Genomic DNA, 18,183 nt, shown 5'->3' with positions numbered 1-18,183 from the left:
ACTGCGGCACAGTTCGGTTCATGGCTGTGTTAGAGCATATAGTGGGAGGTAGAGTTCCCCCAACTTATAGGGTTCAGTAGAGACCTTGCTGGTGTGATATCTCTCCCGATCCCTTCCTGTAGGAACCTACACAGGGCTTCTCTTGTCCGTCTAGGCTGCAATACTAGAAAACAAAGGAAAGAGTACCAGCCTTGTCCATCTTTCATTATAATTTGTTTAATTCTCAGCCAGGAAAGAATGGAACTCAGGAACCAGGTAGCCATGAAAATTGTTTTTCCTATGGAAATTCTTATTACTTGGCTACTAAAAAAAAATGGTACCAGTGGAGGAGGAGTGGTGGAGGAACTCAGGGATATAGCCACAGTGAGAAGAGGGAGAACAGTATGCTAGGCCCCTTTCTGCCCAACAGTAGTGTCACACTGCTATTATTAATATCCGTTACTCTCATCCATCATAGGATGAGAGCAAATGGCATTCATTCTAGAATGGAGGCCCCTCCATCTGGTACCTGTCTGCATTCACCCCAGATAAAAAATATATGATTTTACTTTTATGTATGCAGGACTATTTATTTTGTTATGAAACTTTATGCGGGGTATTCCTGCCCCTGTGTGCTGGTAGAACTTTTAATCAACTTAAATGAATATGCATGAATACAAGAGAGTAAAGAGACCTTCCCATGCATGTTTTTTTTCTGTCCTGGGTGGTGGGACAGGTGGAGAAGGCTCTGTGGCCTCCTGCATGGTTTGGAAGAAGGTGTTTTAAAGGGGCTCTATCATTGGGAAAAGTCATTTTTAGATAAGCACATCCTAGCATAACCTTTAGAAAGGCTATTCCACATGTACCTTTTGTATCTAATATGCCTCAGTGGTTTTTGAGTGAGCCCGTTTTTATTCATGTGCTAATTAGCCTCTTGGTGCACCCAGGAAGTCTCTTTGTGCACCCTCTGCTTTTTCTTTTCTATGTATGTATACAGCACAGGCTGCTGATGATGATGATGATGACTTTCTGCTTCCTGTTTGCACACACAGATAGGAGACAATAGTAGAGAGCAGTGCTGCTGGGAACTTCCTGTGCTGGCTGGAGGCTAATTAGCATATGAATAAAAACAGGCTCATTCAAAAACAACTGAGGCAATTTACATACAAAAGGTAGGTGTGAAATAGCCTTTCTAAAGGCTATGCATGTATGTGCTTAGTTAAAAATGACTTTTCCCAATGATAGAGCCCCTTTAAAGCCTTCTTCTTCTTCCCTTTTCTGTTTCTTTCTGAGGAGAAAGATTTATGTTTATATTGCAGCCTCTTTTTTTCTTAACTGCTTTTTCAGGTTGCGATTGACATTTCTTCAGCTGTGCTGCAGCTCATTTCACTGCTCAGCAGCAAGGTAGGCTGAGTCCTCCTGAATTTCTTAGGGCCCATTCCACGAGAGCGGTCTCTACTTCCTGGGCAGAGAATAGGGTGGTGCCCTTGGACCAGATTTGCTCTGCAGCCTCCTGGTTTTCCCAACTCACCTTTGTCAAGCACTATATTAAGTTCCATAAGGTGAGGAAACCCTCCCTAGGGGGATTACTTGCTATATCCCCGCATTGTGCTGCTGGTAGGACGAAAGGGTATCGTTGATTATGTAGATAATCTGTTTTCCCTTAGTCCTAACAGCAGCACAAGCTTCCCCTCCCTAAAACGATGTCTTGGTAGTACTTTAGTATTAACACACAGGGGGAGGTCTTTGTATCCTCTTATAGGGTTGTAGTCAAGCATATTCATTAATGTTGATTAAAAGTTCCACCTGTCCTACCAGCACACAGGGGCGGAAATACCCCATATTGGGCTCCTGATAGGACTAAGGGAATACAGATTATCTACATAATCAATGATTTTTTAATTTTGTACTGTTTACTGACCTAATCCTGCCCCAAAACCAACCCTTTAACAAAAAGAATACTGTATATAGTAGGTGGACATTTTTTTTTTTTTTACAATGTAAGCTATTATTGCCATATATGTTTGAGTATTTCTGTAATTCTATCTGATTCAGGCTCATGGTGATCCCTTATTGTTAATAGTTATTTCTATATTTCAGGTATTGAATCCAGTCTTTCTAACTTGAATATTGGAGATGCTATTGCAAAAGTATGATTTTCCCAATGGAATTATTAATGTTCTGTAGCTTCTGTTGCAAATCTGTAGGGAAAATAACTGAAAGGTCTAAATAGTCTCATTTACAGGTAGAAGATAATGAGTGTGGCATTAAGAAGAACGAATACCATTACTCAGTGTATGAGATAAAGGCAGCTATGAAAGCTTCAGTTAACCATTATTAAGAGAACATTACAATAATACCTATTTAAAGGTCTCAGTTCTTTGAGAATCATTTGGATGTCTTGAACCTTGTAATTACTGCTTGTGAAGTCTGTGATCTGTGGGTGGTGCAGGCGTACGTACAATATGGGCTTCGTAATCCTTTAAGCACTGAAAGGTAATGTAGAACAGTTACACATACTTATACTTAACACCTATGGAAAATAGCTTAATAGCTTGTAGTGTCATCACTAAAGTCTTAGGGCTCATTCAAACAGAGTTTTTTGGCAGCGGATTTTGACGTGGAAAACGCATCAAAATCTGCTGTCAAAAAGGCTCCCGTTAACTTCAATGGCAGTAGTGGAAAAAAGAAGTAGCGGAAAAAAGAAGCAACATGCCCTTTCTTCGAGCAGATTCTGCTGCTGACTCTCCTGACACCCCGGACTGCAATGGGTCCCACAAGACTTTAGTTACTCCACTGATTCTAAATGTAACCTACTAAACGAAACTTAGTTAAGTACAGGGATGCAAGCAGGGATGGATCCAGGGCCGGGCGAGCCGGGCAATCGCCCGGGGCCCCGCGGCACGGCACGGCCCTAACACAAAGGTCCCGGTCGGCGGGAGGTATGTCCTGATTTCAGCTCATCGGCATCCGTAGGACGCTGATGAGCTGAATACATATGCGATTAAAGCAGTAGCTGTCACAGCTCAGCTCCTGCTTTAACGCTGCGCTCTGGCATTTGTAGGTGCGATGTGATGACGTCACATCGCGCCTACAACTATGTGTATGAGTGAGAGAGCGGCGGGGAAACGAGGGAAGGTGAGTGTGTTTTTTTGTGTTAAACATTAAGGTGGAACATAATGTACGGGGCCCATGAAACTGGGGGCAGATGAGGGAGGGGGGGGGAGAACGGCATGACACTGGGGCAGATGAAGGGGGGAAAGAACGGCATGACACTGGGGCAGATGAAGGGGGAAAGAAGGGCATGACACTGGGGCAGATGAAGGGGGGAAAGAATGGCATGACACTGGGGCAGAGACGGGGGCCATGAATCTGTGGGCAGATGAAGGTGTGGGAGAGAACAGAATGACTCTGAGGCAGATGAAGGGGGGAGAATGGCATGAAACTGGGCAGAAACAGGGGGACATGAAACTGGGGACAGAGATGGAGGGAGGGACATGAAACTAGGGGCAGAGATGGAGGGGGGACATGAAACGGGGCAGAGATGGAGGGGGGGACATGAAACTAGGGGCAGATGAAGGGTGTATGTGAAACTGGTGGAGAGATGGAGGGGGGAAATATAATTTACGGGTGACTGTAGGAGGATTATACTGTGTGGGAGTGCATGAAAAATGAATGAGAATGGGTCAACATAAAGTGGGCAGAGCCAAGTTTGCCGCGGCGCGCCGCACATTTTGTCCCTCTTTCTAATCTTCAAAAGTTGGGAGGTATGGGTTAGAAAGATGTCTGGCCGTAAGCACCGGTGAGCATTTTTTTAAATGTAGATTGTGAGCCCCACATAGAGCTCACAATGTACATTTTTCCCTATCAGTATGTCTTTTTGGAATATGGGATGGAAATCCATGCAAACACGGGGAGAACATACAAACTCCTTGCAGATGGTTTTTTATGCCCTTGGCGGGATTTGAACACCAGGACTCCAGCGCTGCAAGGCTGCAGTGCTAACCACTGAGCCACCGTGTGGCCCCGCTGGTGAGCATTTTATGCTCTCCACCGCGAAACCGTTTTTTTAAAACCGGACATAGAGTCGGACATTCAGTATTCTGTGTTCGGTTTTAAAAAAAATGGTTTCACGGCGGAGAGCATAAAACGCTCACTGGCGCTCACGGCCGGACCCGATCTGACAGCTTGCTGTCTTCTGCATGCAGAAGACGGAAACTCAGAACGGACTGTGTTAGTGTGAACCTAACGTCACTAGTTTTAAAAAAAACGCCTCAAAAACGCATTTTTAGGGCTAATTTTTTTCAAAAAATCTTGGGGGGGACCCCCAGACCCTCCTGTTTCCCTGGGGGGTATTCCACACCTTCCAGACCCACCAATAAGTAGGGCCCCGCCAAAGTCAATGGCCCAGGGCCCCGCAAAGTCTGGATCCGCCACTGGATGCAAGGGCTGCCAAAACACCTGCAGTCAGACACAGCTATGGTCAAAGTTAAATGTTGAAGCAATATCCATGGCACTGCTACTATAACTGAACCAAAATGGAGCTTTGACTTTCAGCCAGAGAAGCTTCTGTCTGCAGATTTTTTATTGGTCTTTGCATACTGAGGTGATATCACAGGAAAAGTAGACTTTGACACCCCTACCAATCTTATCAATTTGTGTAGAGAAAAAAAACTGAGAAACATGTGTTTTGTACAGTTTCACATTAAGATTGTCCTTCCCAGAGAACAAATACAGAATAGTAGTGAGATAAGTGTTCTGCACACAGTCATTGAGCCTCTGGTGGTTAAAAATGCATAAAACTGATTCCATCTATGCTGGATTGTTCTTTTATTCTCTTTTATCACAGAACAAATGATATAAAATCATCTGAAACAAAATAGAGAATCTGGAGGAGACTAATTCAAGTTCTATGCCGTCTGATGTAACACAACTTATTTCTAATAGTCAGACTTATGTTGTGAAATTTATTGGCCGGTTATCTCCCAAATGCCAGCTGTGTTCTGGACTTAAGCTGGAAAGACTTTAGAAAGATAAATGTCTGTAAGTTTCTTGGGGAATAACGCTTTTACCAAATCAGAGACTGCGACGAAAATGTGTGACTGTCAAAAGAGTTCAGCTTGGTCACATCTGTTCTCCAGCGCTAAGAGTAAGAATAGCTTAACATATAAGTACACTCATGTATTTTTTCATGAAGCCATAGCGCAGGAGAACTGAACATACTTTGTAATATATTTTGTCAAAGAAAATGGCCTGTGCTGTCACTTATTTGCCTCCATTTGTCACTGATTAATTCTGTACACTATATTTCTATGGAGAGGGGAGGGGGAGGAACTGGTGATCTCCTCAAAGCAGAGAAACATCTGCACTATAGATAGATAGTTTTCTTTCACAATACAGCTAGATTATCAGAAATTATTATTAATCCCCCTCCGGATAAAAATGACTTAATACTGTAGAAGCTGTCATATCTCTGAACTCTATAGAGATGGGAGGGGGGGGGGGGGAGACATTGTAAACTGCTTGTATACCTAGCACAGACCAGACTCACTCAGATAAGATGGGCAGAAGTAAAGACACAGGCACTTTTGTTTTGACAACTATTTTGTAAAGTTTCTTCCCTTCACTTTATGAATAGAATAAATAAAAGTTTACTTTAAAATAATTGCCAAACATAGAAGCTGTAGTGTGATCAGCCCTGGTCAAGGCCCCTTAAAGGGGTGCTGAAGGTAATAAATGTAAAATCATAAAGGTGGTCTCTGCATCTTCCATAATATTCTTCTTTCTTGGTTTTGTTTTACCCCCTAATATAAGTTAAATAGTAAAAATCAAAAGATCTCCCCTATATTCCAGTAATCACAGAAGATATTTTAGGCTTACAATATGCCCCAATACTGGTACATATACTAACTCCCCCCCTCCCTCCCTCATTTAATCAGAGAGGATACAAAAGACTCTGGAAACCAGAAGGGTTTTATTCTATATGCTGTAGGGAAGACAGTTGCATGCATTAAAAAAAACAATATATTACATAATATACATTTTTTTAAGTCTAGGTTCCCATGTTTAAAAATTGTATTGTCCATGTTATGCATCTTTATGCCTTAATATGAATGGCCAGCAAAACATTTGTTTGATTTGTTGTCTTATGGTCTTGACAGACTGACCTTGATAATTCTTGTGCCGCCAAAGTACCGTATTTTTCGGACTATAAGACGCATCGGACCATAAGACGCACTAAGGTTTTAGAGGAGGAAAGTAGGGAAAAAAAAAATTTTAAGGAAAAAAAATTGGTGAAATATTTAATAACCTAATAATATAATATTTCACCAATCTAAATAGAACCGGGGGCTTTCGGACACAGGGATACCAAATGTGTATGTGTTTCACAGTAATGTTTTTGTTTTATATGTATTCTAGGGATATGGGGGTGATTTGAACATATATCTCTATCTGTCTGTCTGTCTGTCTGTCTGTCTGTCTGTCTTTCTGTCTATCTATATCTAATCTATCTCATCCATGGATGGAAAGAGACACCCTGCAGTGAAGCTATGCAAGAAGAGAAAAAGGGGCAGGCCAGACGGGTGAAGGAGGTGTGGTTTTCTAAGCAAACTTGAAAACATGCCTCTTTCACCTGTCTGGCTCGTCCCTCCTTCACTGCCTCTCACATCTTGCTCCGGCAATGAAGCCACACAGACAGGGAAGTAGGGGCGGGCCAGACGGGTGAAGGAGGCGTGGTTTCAAGCTTGCCGAGAAAACCACGCCTCCTCCTCCCGTTTGGCCCGCCCCTCCTTCCCTGTCTGTGTGGCTTCATTGCCAGAGCCAGATCTGAGAGGCAGTGAAGGAGGGGCGGGCCAGACGGGAGAAGGAGGCGTGGTTTTCTCGGCAAGCTTGAAACCACGCTTCCTTCACCTGTCTGGCCCGCCCTTACTTCCCTGTCTCTCATATCTCGCTCCTGCAAAGACGCGACACAGACAGGGAAGGAGGGGCAGAGCAGGCAGGCACCGTGCTGCTCTCCTTTTGATTCACACAGACGGGACACAGACGCTGCACACGCTGCATTCGGACTATAAGACGCACACACATTTTCCTCCCATATTGGGAGGAAAAAAAATGCGTCTTATAGTCCGAAAAATACGGTATGTGCATTGTTTATGTGAAGGCGCACTCCTTGTAATAAATTAGGGGCATTCATCAGTGGGGCCATGCGCCTTCGATGAAATATATGTCAGCTTAAATTTATGTTATTCGCTACCTGTAAAATGACGCCTTGGTCAGAAGGATTAATGATCTCAGTCAATCAGACATGGATCGCAGGCACTGCTGCCAGGTCTCTGAAGTATAATAAAGTGGAGAATGAGTGGCTATAGTGGTCGCTCAGCTCCTGAGCAACGGCCATGTTTAAACACCCAACATTAGCCATAATTGTACGGTGGATGTTAGGAAAAGATTAAAATGGTTTTCCCATGAACATATTGTAATTTTTAATTGTCTACAAATTCAAACTATGAAGGCATGAACTTTCTATGGTCTGCCCCTTGTCAGAAAACCAGCCATGATTTCCTTATCATGACCTGGCTATCTTCATACGCATGCAGGTCCACTTTAACCATAGGGCACTTGCATCGGGCCCTATGATAGACAAGGCTCCTTGGCACAGCCTTCGGACGCCGATGAATTGAAGACAATGGTGAAGCAGGGAGCCATATGCACCCTGCTTCACCATCCGGCCACCGACTCTGCTCTTGGTGTTTTGGAGCAGTAGGTGCAATGTACTGACATCACTTACATCATGCCCATTGCTCCCTGAAAACACCGAGACCAGAAACAGGTGAGAACAGGGGAATGGAAAATGTGAGTATTAAGGTTTTTCTTTCTTTGATATATACCGTTGGAGGAAAAAGTATTTAGTCAGCCACCAATTGTACAAGTTCTCCCTCTTAAAAAGATGAGAGGCGTCTGTAATTGACATCATAGGTAGACCTCAACTATGAGAGACAAAATGAGAAAACAAATCCAGAAAATCTCATTGTCTGATTTGGAAAGAATTTATTTGCAAATTGTGGTGGAAAATAAGTATTTGGTCAATAACAAAAGTTCATCTCAATACTTTGTTATATATCCTTTGTTGGCAATGACAGTGGTCAAACGTTTTCTGTAAGTCTTCACAAGGTTGGCACACACTGTTGCTTGTATGTTGGCCCATTCCCCCATGCAGATCTCCTCTAGAGCAGTGATGTTTTGGGGCTGTCACTGGACAACATGGACTCTCAACTCCCTCCAAAGGTTTTCTATAGGGTTGAGATCTGAAGACCGGCTAGGCCACTTCAGGACCTTGAAATGCTTCTTATGAATGTTTTTATTATCTACAAATTTAAATATGGTTATATTAGTGGGAAAACCCTTTAAGTGTGTGATCTGCTCAAAGCCTTTCTTCACCAATAAAGGATTACTGGGAACAGCCTTGCATTGGTCAAATTTTTTTTTAATTTGGAGCTCAGTCATATCAGATAGTACATTATCTTTTTGCGTCTTTATTTGCAGACTCTGATGTAAAACATACATACCCAGGATGTGAAAGCGGGCCGCACGGCAGTACATCTGAGGAATGTCTCCAGTAAGTAAATGCAGTATAACACAAAGTTATCATTTTATGGAAGTGAATTACATGTATTTGGATCTGTTTCCTTTATGATTTCCATATAATTCCTATATTCCTGATGAAACTCTTTGTAGTGATAGTCAAAAACAAACAGTCTTGATCTTGCTGAAATATTCTGGATTGCAGTTAAATTGCAGTTCTAGAAAGAAACACTGTATCAGCAAATCACTGCTGTTTGTGAACGGAGCCTGCAGTAATCCATTGACTATTGTAAAATAGATTACAGACTGGCGTAGCCTTTCCGAAATGCCAAATTATTGTTTTTTAAAGCAAGATGAACTTTATATAAGTGACCTTCCCCCCGAGATTCTCAGGGACAGTTTATTATTCAGTAGGTATGTATACAAGCATGAAGAACAGGGTATATCAAAGTAACTCATTTAAACAACATCTAATACCCACTGTAGATCATCAAATAATTGCATTTTCAAAAACCCAGAATGAGGGGTAAACGGAAAAAAGGGGTAGAAAATGCTAAATTGAAACAGACAATTTTTATTAAATATACAAAACACAATAACAAGTTAAAAAGGGTGACAATACCACATCTACCAGCAGTAGGTGTGGGGGATAAATCCAGCAAAATGAATATAAATAGGGTAATTATTGTTCCCAGTATTTGAAATAAATGGATTGGTACAAAATCAAGTTGTAAGCTTATAGTAATCGCCCAAATGTAAGGGTGATACAAACCCAGGAACCTATCAAGGTATATATGAAATTTCAACATCAATGACCTTCATACATCTCTGACACAATTCACACAGTGAACTAGTAAGTGCATGTCAGTTAATACAAATGGAGACGTAATGTTACAGAGAAAGCCTATCCAGGTGAATACACTTCATGTTATAAATAGGTAGTGCACATGTCAATGAGGTGGAGGTAGTAGGTATAACATGCTAAGAAATATAAGAAATATAAGAAATACCCTATTTATATTAATTTTGCTGGATTTATCCCCCACACCTACTGCTGGTAGATGTGGTATTGTCACCCTTTTTAACTTGTTATTGTGTTTTGTATATTTAATAAAAATTGTCTGTTTCAATTTAGCATTTTCTACCCCTTTATTCAGTAGGTAGCATTAATTGCATTAATTGATGGCTGAACAATAGAGCCCAGTGATACTTTGTTCTATAATACAGTAGTGTTGTATTAGACAGAGAAGAAACTGATTGCAATGTTTTCCTTGGTTAGTAGGCAGTGACGTTGCATTTCTCCCTACGCAGTGTTGTATTTCCACCTTACGTATCGCATAGTGCCCATTGGCCCCTCTTTATGCCCTGGTGCTCTTGCAAGAGAAAAACAAAGGGTGATGACATACAATAGCAAGGTATACACCAAAGCACTGTAAAATCAGAACAAGCAACTGAAATCTTATACTGCACTGGGAGATAGAGCTAAGGCTCCCCAAATGTGCCTCACCAGAGCTCGCCACAAAGCAAGGTGGATGTATGCTGAAATTGGACCAAGGTTATTGCCTCAGTAGCTAAGTGCAAGAAATAGATTATCTGGATCTGAATATAAACCAAGACCCACACTACTAGTCCCTAGGCAGATCAAAACAAGAGGTCAAAGACAATGCCAAAATCAGAAGACAAAAGAATAAAAGAGCAATAATCAGATATGATCAGAGTTCTGGAGCCAAACTTAGTAATAATTAACTAATAGCAGGCACCTGGGACAATAACAAGGTATACACCAAAGCACTGTAAAATCCTCTGCAGTCAGATGAAGCGCAACACTGTCAAAATAACACCTTGGTTTTTTTTTATGTTCTGAAGCTTCTTCCTTCTTTTATGTTTTGTTGAAGGGATGGAATAAAGAGGAAAAGTTTTTATTAATAATAGTGATTTCCACAGTATTACTTTGACTATGGTCCGCTGAGCACTCCCGTATTATTAAATGGGGAACAATTGAATATTTCCTTCACTGCCTCTCACAGGTTTATAAATCAGTCTGGGTGTTCTACTCTTCTTTTTTATACAACAGCACTGTACTCTGTGTAGTGGCAGCGACGGGGTACTGCAACTCTTTCCCATTCCAGTGATACATTACATTGTAAGGACAATGAAACAAGAGCAGAAGTGTATAGAAACAATAGTTAATTTCAGGCTTTAACACATAACAAATCATAATCAATTACATTGTTGCATATTTTGTACTATCAAAGCCTTGTTTATTCAAAACCTTATATAGGGTGCCTATGTGGGCCCCATATACAAGTCAATGGGATATTCTTTCAGAATCATAACAGATTTAACAGCATTACGCTTGTTTGCGTGTCTTTTTTGTGTGATTAACACATTAGAAAAAACCCAGCAGAGATTTCTTAAATCTAAATGTACAAAAGTAAAGCAGGTGTTCTTACATTGTGCCGCGTGTAATTGTTTCATATTCTTTAGTATCATAGTGACTCATTATAAGTGCAGCAGCTATTGAGTGTGCAAGCGATACAAGCTAGAAAATGAGACTACAACAAAGAGGAAAAAGGCATTCTGAGCCAAATAGTCTTGAACTAAATAGTCTTAAAGTAAATAGTCTTGCATCCACCTCCTTCCACTCCTCCTGATCTTTACCTTGGACATGACTGGGAGAAAGATTAAGTAAAATCACTAAAGCGCATCGATGAGAAGGTTTCTGAAGTAACAAGTTGCCTCCCAGCTAATTGGGACAGCTTAAGCGCCCCTTTTAACAAATGTATTCATTTAGAGGAAAAGGATCAATGTGTGAACCTCTAGGGATACATACAGAAAGCTTTTATGACCCTGTTTGTTTGTTTTTTTGTTTGTTTTTTTTTTACCATTTTCATTGCTATATGCATGAAACAATGTTGGGGAAAAGAACAATGCCACTGTAACTGAAAAAAAAACTTAAGTACTTTAAAGAAATATTTTCACCAAACATTTTATTCCTCCACCATAAATCTTCTATCAAAAACAACTGTAATATATATATATATATATATATATATATATATATATATATATATGTATATACAGTATATGTATAGATATATATAATTATATAATAAAATTTCTTTTCTATTTGTGATTGAAGAAAGCCATTTCCTCATCGAACAGTAGTTATAAAAAACACTCCTCAAGCTCTTCTATGCTGAATCTTTCAGCAATTGAGGAGGGATATTTAAGGCCTGTTAGCTATGTCCCAGGTGCCTGCTATTAGTTAATTATTACTAAGTTTGGCTCCAGAACTCTGATCATATCTGATTATTGCTCTTATATTCTTTTGTCTTTTGATTTTGGCATTGTCTTTGACCTCTTGTTTTGATCTGTCTACTGACTAGTAGTGTGGGTCTTGGTTTATATTCAGATCCAGAAAATCTATTTCTTGCACTTAGCTACTGGAGCAATAAACTTGGTCAAATTTCAGTATAGATCCACCTTTCTTTGTGGCGGGCTCTGGTGAGGAACATTTGGGGAGCCTTAGCTCTATCTCTCAGTGAAGTATAAGATTTTGGCTGCTTGTTCTACTGCTCTCTGGTATCTGTCATTTCCTGAATCTCTTGAGAATTGGTTCAGTGACAATTCCATAACACATACTTTACTTTTTGAGGAATATATTGGGGTTTTTGAGCACTTCAGATCATTATGTTGGAGTCCTGTATGTCACAAGGATACTAATTTTCATTCAAGATTAATTGTAAGCCGTAGATATTCCTGCATCAGTTTGCTAACTAGACTGGAAAATCTGATCTTGAAATCTGCTAGTTCTGTGGATGCTGCATAATTGGGACATGGCTGTATTTTACTCTACCTTGACAGATTTTTATATCTATATTTTACATGCTTTATAAATGTAATGTATGACATAATGTTCCTCCTGCTCTAAAATGATGAGATTAAAAGTCACTAAAGAGTTCTTCAAACATAACAAAGCAGCACAAACTCATGTGACAAGTGCATTTATAGAGGTCTTAGCTCTCAGCTGCTGAAGAATCTTGTTTTGAAAATTTTTGAAAATCTTTTTTAAGAAAAGGAGAAATGGCAACATCTTTGTTGGTGTAAAAGGTCCGCAAATAGGTTTTATTCTTCCTACAAATATGGCAGCAATATTTTGGCTCCTAAGAGTCTTTTTTTTTTTTTTTTTTAAACGTAGATTGTGAGCCCACATGGAGCTCACAATGTACATTTTTCTCTATCGGTATGTCTTCAGAATATGGGTTGGAAATCCATGCAAACACGGGGAGAACATACAAACTCCTTGCAGATGGTTTTTTGCCCTTGGCGGGATTTGAACACCAGGACTCCAGTGCTGCAAGGCTGCAGTGCTAACCACTGAGCCACCATATGGCCCCACTCCTAAGAGTCTTTATGAGGACCTGTATATGTGTATATGAACAGCTTCCCGTCAAACATTTATGATTGCATTAAGAGCCCTTACAAATTTTGTACAGTGTCATGTTTATACTAATGTGATATTTATACAAAACTAATTTCAGAGGCGTCAATAAAAAATTCCATCTAAAAATACCTACACATACCCCAAACCTAACAAACTTCTTATTCAAATTTGGAGAATTTCTTATCAGATATTAAGTTTACTGAGATGAGATTGAACTGTAAACTGAACTCTTTCGCACAATTTCCTTCCCCTGGTAATGTATGTCACAGAGAATACTCATTAAAATTGTCAATTATTTTTCTTTATACGCCCCACTGGGCTCTATTAAGCATGTCCTAAAGACTATAGGAACATAGTTCTACTTGTCATTCTGTTTTCATGAAAATTTTATTTCCTCTGAGTCAAGAAAGTCAATTAAAAAATGTAATTATTTGAGTACAAAGACTGTTTCTGGGCTTCCTCTTATCAATGAAAATATTATGAATAATAAAAGAAAACTGTGTTCTAGTAATCCTAATCTCTGATTCACATTTTGCGGTTCCTGTTTCTAATTCTGCCGTGTTCCTCTGCTGCTGAGTCTTCCCATAGGATGGATGTGTGCCTCCTTCCTTGCGACTTGTAGGATTGAAGAGTACACTGATAGGCTCTCATTAGCCAACCACATACAGCTCCTGCCTATCGCCAACTTTCTGTCTCTATTACACCTATTCGGAAAACGCACTAGTTTCCGTAGGTACAATAGACATGTTGCGATTTACAAAAACATAACAGTTTTAGAAATCGCTGCATTTTCGCTACAGATTTTCTTTCTGCAATATCTGGATTGGATTAGCCAGAATCCCATCAACTTTTCAGGTACTGTTATATGTAGCTTTTTAACGCTGTGTATTCGCAACGTGGGGCCCCGGCACAAATATAGCTCTATGAACAGAAAAATACAAAAAGTATGGTTTCTGAAAGGGGAAGGGAATACCATGGTAAACCATACACATTTATTGTTACTGTGTACAGATGTAGCATTTGTCAAAGGTGGGGAAAGTCTCCAATTTAACGCCATCTATAAAAATGATTCTGTTATCAAACAACCTAAGATATCACTAGATAAATAACTAGTCAGCTATGTGAGCTTTACACGCAGCAGGTCATTCGCTATATAAGAATCACTTTCCTGGCTGTGTTACTAGTTAGTGATATCACCAGTCTTTTTATAGACAGTGCTACATTCTTGCAGCATATGGAAGTAGAGATTCTTTTTATATGATACCAAAAGCATTTATAGACTGGGGCGTTTTGGCTAAAAATGATGTGTCTCACAGTACCTTGAAAGTGGATAGAATCCTGGCTACAAAACGTGATGGGTTTCCACCACAGTCTTTTCCACATCGCAAAATCACGGGCGCAAAATAACGCAGTGTATACGCTCCTAACTCCCATTGAAATGAATGGGAGCATTTTGAGCGCGTCATCTGCCGGCACGTGTATATGTGCCAGATCACGCACAACGTTGTATCGTGTGAATGCACCCTTATAGGTTTATAAAGTATCTGTAACATTTTTCTCTATTCAGTCCTTTGCACCATCCTCCGGCCACACGCTTCGGCGGAGGAGGCGTGTTCATTTTTGATCCTTTGCTTTATTATAGCAACACAGCTGAGGGTTCTTTGCTGTGTTTCAGTCTAGCCAGTGCTTTAGTTTACCTACAATTTTAAATATTGCTATACGGAATGCAATCGCAATTGCAAGCAATGTGCTTGCAAAGCACATGGAGCCCATAGACTATAATGGGCTCCATGTGCTTGCCGCGCACTGCCTGCATGAATGAATTGTGCGGGCAGTGCGCGGCAAGCACATGGAGCCCATTATAGTCTATGGGTTCCGTGTGCTTAACTGCACAGCGCTTGCATTAGCGTTGGTATTCCGTTCGGGGGGGTCTTCATGCGGACTCCTTGCGGACGGAGGACGAACGCTAATGTGAACCAGGCATCAGATACATTTAAGCCATTTGAAAATATTGGCCCTGCTATTATCTCCTGAGCCTTGTCTTCCCTTCAGCTATATGTCTGAATAAAATCTAAAAATATTTCTTTCAACAGTTTAATCCAAAATTGGTTACATAAGTGTAAGCAAAGAATTTAAACGTATGAACAAAGGATTTGTTGTCACTACAAATAAGACTAATATGACTTTGTGGTTTTGGTTTACAGACTTGGTTCCTGACCATTAACTGCATATTAAGAGATATTAGCTGGAGGTTAATTAAAATCCATAAAGCCTTTTAGAATGTGTATTGGTTTCAGGCATAACATTTCAGACAATAGCATTACTGGAAATTAATTTATCATTGCTTCTGTTAATGTAATGCTTTTCCCTGCAGGCATACATAAACTGGGAACCCAATCATAAAGCATTATATTGTTATCTCTGCTGTTAGCCAGAAACACATTCAACAAATGTGTCACTGTATAAGATGCCCATATAACTTAAAGGGATCCTATCATAAAAATGTTTTTTTTTTTTTTTTTTTCTGAATAACACGTAGAAATAGACTTAAGAAAGGCTATTCTTCTCCTACCTTTAGATGTCTTCTCCGCACCGCCATTCAGTAGAAATCCCGGTATTTTTCAGTGTGCAAATTAGTTCTCTCACAGCACTGGGGGCGTTCCCCAGCACTCAAACAGCACTGGGGGCGTCCCCAATGCTGCGAGAGAACTCTCCAGCAACTTCTCTATCTTCTTCAGGAGTGGCCTCTCCCCGCATCTTCTTCCAGCGCTGGGGTCAAACTTCTACGCATTTGCAGTTGGCTCTGCCATCGGGCCTTGGGCAGAGCTGACTGCACATGTGCGCGGACATTTTTAGGATCATTGATAGGATCCCTTTAAAGGGAGGGTACCATTTCTATAAATATATTCAACTGCCTCCACCATGTTACAGAGTACATTACAGTCATAACAATATACTTCTGTTATATATGTCACTTTAGTAGATTTAGAGAAATCATTTTGATGTGTTATGAGACTGTTGCTGCACTTCAACACTAGGAGCACAGTTTTTGGTGCTCAAGGAGGATGTGAACGTGATGGGAAAAGATAACTTCAACTGTGTAATGAGGACAGGAAATAGGGGTGTGAATCAGCACTGCAAAACAGAATCCTATTGACTTCAATGGGTTCCGTTTAATGCCCATAACACATTGAAATCAATGGGAGGCTTTTTAACTCATTGATTTCAATGTTTTACGCATGTTAAATGGAACTCATTGAAGCCAATGGGATTCTGTTTTGCAGTGCTGATTCTTACACGAGTTATCGTGCAAGAATCAGTGCGGCGTTTCATCATGTGAATGCACTCTAAGATTGTCTATTCTAACTTTACACTACTTATTATTTGACTCAGTTTCTTACAGAAATGTTGGCAAAAATTTTGGCTCCTATTGTGGCGCACTGTGTCTCATATGAAGCCCCACCCCTTTTGTGAAGCCACACCCCTTTGTTGGACAAGGTTTGGAAATTGTAAACATTTTTGGCACAAATTACGCCAGAATTATGCCATATTTGTATTCGTTTACCATCTTAATTGTGGGTTTTTGCTTTTGTTTTTTTTTAAATTTCCTTCTTAGATATATATATTTTACAAAAAATACTGAAATATTAAATATTTACATTGGTCATTGAGCCTCACAACAAATTGGCTACTTTTTCTGTAAAGATCACTTTTCAGTATTCATTTCATTGTAATTGATCATGTGAATGAACTGAGAGGTAATACCGCTATACACCTCTTCTCCCTGTGCTGCATATGGCTGCTGTAAAGCATATCTCCAAAGTGCTGCTGTTAATAAGAATTTGTGTAGAGAAAGTAATGAAAGTGTTACGTCTCGTACATCTCGTACATCTAGGTTCTGAGAAGAAAGTGAATGGCACAGAGTTTTTTTGTGTGGAGTTCCTTGAATTCTTGCATAATGCACCAACCCCTAAGGCCCTGTTCTAGACATAACACTGTGTACAAATCTTGCTTTGAGTCAGCTGTACTGCCTGGGGGCCAAGACGATTTTCACTTCACCTCTGCATACTAATACTGCCATCGCTGACATTGCGACATATGCATTTGAATATACTGTAGTCTCTTGAGAACCAAATTATTATGAGACTAGAGCTGTATATTTGCTCAGCCATATTTATTTTTAGCGAAATTACCTCATAAAAGATTGAGGGTTCTTCTATGACATTGTTGCTCTTTAATCTGCAGTCTATTTGTCCCCAAAGATTTACAAAGAGGAAATACAAAAATCTAGCATTTAGGGTTGTCTGGGGAGATAACGTTTTTGAGCATGAATGGGTTAAAAAAACAAAGTAAACATTGCTCACCTTACTGATCTGCTGCTTTCTGACTCTTACAACAAGTCTCTGTTAGTCTCATTTTTCTGGTCTTATTTCAACATAATGGAAATACCAAGAAGTAAAGACCAACGGGGACCTGATCGGTAGGTTCCTTGAAGCAGTGGGGGATCAATGAGATGTTCAAAAATGTTTTCCTTCTATTGTTACATTACAGAGAAGAAAATACCAAGAGGCTCAGTGATAAGGTTAAACTGATCCTATGGATATTCAGCCAGTGGCTGTTTCTTACAATAACGGCCATAAATACGCACAAATGACCTGGTTACACATATATGTCCATTGAATCAAAGAAAGAAAAATGAGTTGCTGGCAGACCCCTTGGGCAGGAGATTATTTCCAATAGAATCAAAGGATCGAGCATGTTGAAAATCAGCAAGTCTGATCCTTCTTTCTATATACAAGCAGCCACGTAGATATTGTCAACTGATCCTGATCAACTTTTATCTTATGAGTTTAGGCCTGGTTCATATCTGTGTTCGGTATTCTGTTCATGGATTCTACTTGGGTACCCCCCGAACGGAATACCGACTGCATTGACAAGCGGTGAGCAATGAAAGCACACGGACCCCATAGACTATAATGGAGTCTGTTTGATTTCCGCATGAATCATGCATAAAGGAAAGTAGTTCTTGAAGTATGACTCATGTGGGCACCATGCGGAAAACACATGGACCCCATTATAGTCTATGTAGTCCGTGTGCTTTCATTGCTCATCGCTTTTTAATGCGTTCATTATTCCATTTGGGGGTCCCCAAGCGGACTCCCTGAATAGAATAC

The 18,183-nt window shown here is 40.1% G+C and overlaps 1 long non-coding RNA gene across 1 annotated transcript in view; it reads left to right on the top strand.

Moving 5' to 3' along the window:
* The window catches only part of LOC142194693 (uncharacterized), a 63,819-nt gene that overhangs the window by 31,602 nt on the left and 14,034 nt on the right, over window positions 1–18,183 (top strand). Inside the window, exon 2 of the long non-coding RNA XR_012715045.1 lies at window positions 8,524–8,596. This is a non-coding gene — a long non-coding RNA (uncharacterized LOC142194693). The remainder of the gene's footprint in view (window positions 1–8,523; window positions 8,597–18,183) is intronic.

This window comes from Leptodactylus fuscus, chromosome 2 (assembly GCF_031893055.1).
Source record: "Leptodactylus fuscus isolate aLepFus1 chromosome 2, aLepFus1.hap2, whole genome shotgun sequence".
NCBI classification, from domain to species: Eukaryota; Metazoa; Chordata; class Amphibia; order Anura; family Leptodactylidae; genus Leptodactylus; species Leptodactylus fuscus.
The sequence above is the reverse complement of the archived record's forward strand: the minus strand, read 5'-3'. Positions and strand labels throughout refer to the sequence as shown.